This window comes from Oryzias melastigma, linkage group LG7, assembly GCF_002922805.2.
Source record: "Oryzias melastigma strain HK-1 linkage group LG7, ASM292280v2, whole genome shotgun sequence".
NCBI lineage: Eukaryota > Metazoa > Chordata > Actinopteri > Beloniformes > Adrianichthyidae > Oryzias > Oryzias melastigma.
In genome coordinates this window covers 5372219-5377590 of record NC_050518.1, presented here as the reverse complement: position 1 = coordinate 5377590, position 5372 = coordinate 5372219, and positions in this window count along the sequence as shown.

Sequence of the window (5372 nt, the reverse complement as noted above, 5' to 3'; positions counted from 1 at the left end):
TTTTGGTCGAATATTAATATAACCCTCTCAGGCAACTCAGTTATCTCCCTCTTTTGAAAACAGCTGTACGATCCAGTGTCAGCCAACAAACACAAAATGTCCTAAAAGTATGATTTTTTTTAAAGCTTTTTTTTGTCCCAATGGTGCTGGGTCCCATTTTTGCACCATGGTCTAAAACAACTGTGGGTTATTTTGTATGGAAAAAGGCTAAACCCGTTTCTGGTTGAGGAGACAGTAGTTTATCAAAAATGCGCCACTGAGTTGTGGGCGGAACTGCTAGCGTGAGTAAGCCTCCTCCCACTTCCCATCATCCCTTTGTTTACACTCTTCCACTAGCTTACAGCCCCTTACAGTCTCAACCTAACATTACCTATGCAAGAATGGCGAGCGATATTGGAGCTATCCAGATGTACAGTTGTGATCCAGATACTAACCCAGACAAGGAAAACAAAGAGAATCTAGTCGTCTACAAATACATTCCAATCAGATCGATCCGTCTCAGACAGTATTGAATTATATCAAACTATTTCATTGACAAATTGTTTCAAAATGAGATAAATTGATAATTGATCTTAGAAAATACAATTTTGATTGAGGCACGGTAGGTTTATTTTAATATATTATAAAAACGACCAAGTTCCATCATTTCTAATAATATTTGTATTATTTTGATGTGGAAAATTAACAGGGGCCTGAACTTTATGACACTAAAATGTGAATGGATTTTTTGTTAGTTCTTGTTTACTTGTTTGTTTGAACACATTTAATTTACAGTACACCAAGTTATCCAGCAAAAAAATACAAGGAATCTGGAATTTTTCTCTGAGTCACACTGGTTGATATTTTGGCTAAAGAATATTTTAGGTCAGTTAATCAGATCGTTCAAAATGGACTAAATCTGACTGTGTCAACCACTAATTCATATGAATGAAATAGTTAAAACTAATTGTTACACCCTTACTGTAAACAAATGATCAGCTAAAACTAGTTTAGTTCTTCTTTATAAAGCAGAGATTTTAAATGCTGTTTTGCTGTAAATAGCAGCAACATTTTCAGATAAAATATTCTAGTGTTGTATATTTAGCCTGTCTTGTCTAAAGTTGTTTTTTATGTAAGGATAGCAGCAGTTATTCTTGTTTTGCATTGACGTGTGGGCTATTTTCCACTCTGATGTCTGTATGTCTCCGTTTTTACATTCATTATGGTAATTGCTCATGGCAGGCAGAAATGACTCCTACATTCTGTGACTCCCCTGAGATGTCGTCATAGAAGTGAATGGCTCTTTCTCTTTGGCCTGAAATTCTGCATAAAATTCTGTGTTCCTCTGGGATCATTTACGTCTTAAAGCCTCTGAAACAGATTTTTTTTTCTCTTTTTGTTCCATTCAGCATCTGTGAGTTCAAACTTTCCTCCACCTTTTAGGCTGATGGATCATTTTTCTTTTTTTCTGACATTTATGAGAGCTTCTGTGGACACATTTACTTCTGAGAATGCATGAAAAATGTTGCAATTACTGCTCTATCATTGTTTTGCTGTTCATTTTTCACACTAAATGACTCATTTATTTACAGTTTGACACATGGAACACAACCTCTTGGTTTTATCCAGACACCTTTTTAACTTTCTTTGCAGTGGTATGACTTAGTTAAATGTCTACATTTTTGCTCTAAATGCTAATCATTTTTGCTGCTCTTAGTTTGACTTTGGGCATCATTTCAGTTGTTTATCTTTTAATGTTGAAATAGAAAAAAAAAATAATTTGATTTTCATTCTTCAAAAGAGCTTTCAGGTTTGTGTTTCCAGCGTGAAGTATGAGGGCTGCGTCTGTGGGGTATTGGGATCAATTTAGATGAGGCAACAATTATTCAGCCAATGTCACTCAAATTCCCATCATGCTGCATGTTTAAAATTTAGAGCACAAACCTCTGACACTGATTTCAAAAGCAACATGTCGTGGAAGGGTGGGGCTTGTCCCACATACAATCCAAAAATAGGTATTATATTTCTTAAAAACTTGTGTCATACATAAAATAGCCAAGCTGTTATCTTTTATTTCACAGCAAACTTCACCAAAAAAACAAACAAACAAAAAAATACATTATTAGAGTGGAGGGGAGTTTCAATTTCATAGTTATGCAAATTCAAGAGGAGCAGTGGCGGACGTAGCAGTTTGGGGGCCCCAGGCGAACACTAACATAGGGGCCCCCATGTGGTGGCTGTTCGACTATTTTTACAATATCCTAACTTCCAAACCTAGGTCAAATAACTTATTCCCTGGTCTACTTTTAGACAGCTAAGACAGCTGGTTACATATTTAAACACTGACATCACATTTGAAAGTTAAAGAAATTTATTTTTTTTACTTTACTTTAAAAAAAATGGCGACTGGATGGCTCAGTTGGTTCCATGCAAAACTTGCGCAAAAGAACCAAAGATTTGTTTCCCATTGTTGTAATGAACTAAGTCTAGTTTGGGTCCTTAGGCAAGACCCTTCATGCTACTGTCTAAGTATGTAACCACAAGGGGGTCCGGGTTTGGCTCCCCCTATGCTGGTCCCCAGCCTTGGTAAAACACAGTGTTGCGTCAGGAAGGGCATCCAGCGCAAAGCTCTCTGCCAAACCTTAAATGTGTGGATCAGTAGAAGCTGATTCGCTGCGGCGTCCCCTGAGGGGATACGTTGAAAGCCGGACAACAATTTTAATTTGGAAAGAAATATTGCATTTAATGAATGCACTGTTTTGCTACTCAGTCAGTTTCTAGTAGAAGCAAATGAGGGTCTTCTGTCTTTTCTTTAATTTATCAAGTTTTACTAAAGAATCAAAAATAAATTAAAAATACTTGACTTATGGAACAAAACAGTAGCATATGGAATAAATAAAATAATCTCAAAATTACTATTTTTCACCTCACTCTTTGCCTTTCCTCCCCTATTCAAATTCTTACGTTTTTATATATTCTTTTTGAGTTAATTTAATTTTGTTGTTAATTTTCCTGTTTTATCTTTCTGTATTTTAGAAGAATGGTAAACTTTTTCCTTCCTCCACACCTTTTCCTTTTTTCACAGCTGCATGATTAAGGCTTTTTACTCTTCAAGAGTCCCTCTCTGTTAGCTAACTTGCTATTGACAGAATAGTCCATTGCTACACAGGTAAAGGGGGACCAGGAAACACTTTTAATGTGAGCAGTCTTATGCGACTTTGTGATTTTTTTTTTAATGATGGAGTTTAATAATGGGCATTATCAGAAATATTTTAAGTCTTTAGCTCAGGCAATCGCCTATCTTTGCCTAATGGTAGGTCTGCACCTGAACAGAAGATTTATTTGGAATTCCAAGCTTTTTCTTGCAATGGTCAATGTTTTGAACAGACACATTTACACTCAAGGTGTTTTCTACATCAGCCTGTAAATTTGGGCTGCTTTTGAAGCAGTGGAGGAGTTTGTGAGATTAAACTCCCTTTTTACTCAGCTGTGTTTTGGAGGAGCACTAAAGCAGCTTTCAGCCCAAACAAAACACAGACAGCATAAAGACAGTTTTATTAGTTAAACTATAACATCTAACTGGTAAAGCTCTAAAGATTCCTTGTAATATTCAGGGTGCAAGTCTTTGTTTCTTTGTTAGTTTCAGAGCAGTTTTTTGTGCACTTTACTTGTCTTTTGTCAACATCACAATGAAATAAAATTCATTTGTGTACCTTGATGTTTTAAAGCCTTAATGCAAAGAGGGTAGAAACCGTACACTGTCCAAGATCCAATATTGGTGTGACAGTCCGGCGGTGTTACAGGAATAAAGACAAAAATCTCAACGAAGTCTATCACATCAGGAGGCTGCCGTCAAGTGAATTAGTCTTTTTTGCAGCAGCAGCACACAGTTGTCAGTCACTGTAGATTGGTTCTGTGCCTGCAATTTTATCAGACTCATACATCTGTTTAGTGGAACCTTACTGTTGCTACAGCGCAAAGTCTGACCTGAAGACTCATGAAAGCCACAGCATTTTATCATTATTAACCTCGGTTTGCCCCTGTGGAAAATACATCTCCTCTGAGCTATTGTGTTTCCAGCCAACCCCTGCTGGAAACTCAATCTTTGCAATGATGAGCTGTGAAATTTGCAACCTGTGAATCCTAGGGCATAAAAAATTAATAGGTACTTCACTATTTAGCTTAGAAGCAGAAGGCCAACTTTAGAGGCCAAGGAAATAATATTTCAAGCAAAGACACATAATAAATACTGCATTCTAATTGACATTTCTTCTATATAGATATTAAACATTAAGAATCCTGAGTTTAAGAAGTAAAATTGACTTTATCCTCTGCTTTAAAATAAAAATGTATCTCAAAGATGGACAGAAGCTCAATACATTTATTACCACTACCCTATTTTCACTGTAGCTTTCCACCAACTGAACAAAATATGTGAGTTCTCCAAACTTTTGAGTCGCAACAGATATTTGCTCTTTGTTTGCTCTTGAATGAGTCATTGTTGACAGACTTAAGAGTTTTGTGTTTTGGTCAGGTCTAAAAGACTGGCAGAATAATGACAAAGAATGATCGCCAAGTCACAAAGATCAAACTTAAGGATTCATATGATTTATCCGTGTTATTAACCTGTGTTGTTTGCTTTATCTCTTATTCACAATCACAAGTGAAGCTATTTTCTTTGCCCAGCCATCCTTGTTTTTTTTATTTTCTAACATGAAAAGAAAGCATAAATCTTTTTTTTAAACACTGGTCTACAGAATGTATCTGCAGCTCATATAAATGGAGGCAATTCAAGTTAGCTAGCTAACTAAAGCAAATTAGCATGATAACAAACACACACTTTATTTACTCCAACCATAAAATGTATTTTTAAAAGTTAAAAAACAAACAAAACAACAGCATAGTAAACCTAGTTAGAGACCTCTAATCTGGTGTCCCCGTGGAGCCTCATGAGGAGACTGGCGGCAGAATTCAGGGGTTGCAGCGCAAGGCCCTTCTAAACATCCTCAGGGCGGAGAGGCTTGATCAGCCCACTGGCCGGCTACGATCTACGGGAATTTAGAAGGGTCCAGCACCGCCTGCTGTCCCCATGACTGTGACTGGGACAGAGCCCCATGTCGGAGGCGCCTTCAGGAGAGGTGTAGCAGAGAGAAAGCAATCAGTTCTGTGAGATATTTATATTTTTAAAAAGGATAAATGTTATAAAAACGCTTATTTGGACTTTTTCATATTAGGCTAATTATTGGGAATATCTGTCAAGTTTCACCAGACATTATTTACAATCTAAGTTCAAAACGGCTGATAAGAAAACTCTGAAGAACAAGCATCCTAATAGGATTTTGTGATGACGGACAAATTTGTGAGACACGAAATAAGTCTCACAACAAATTTGT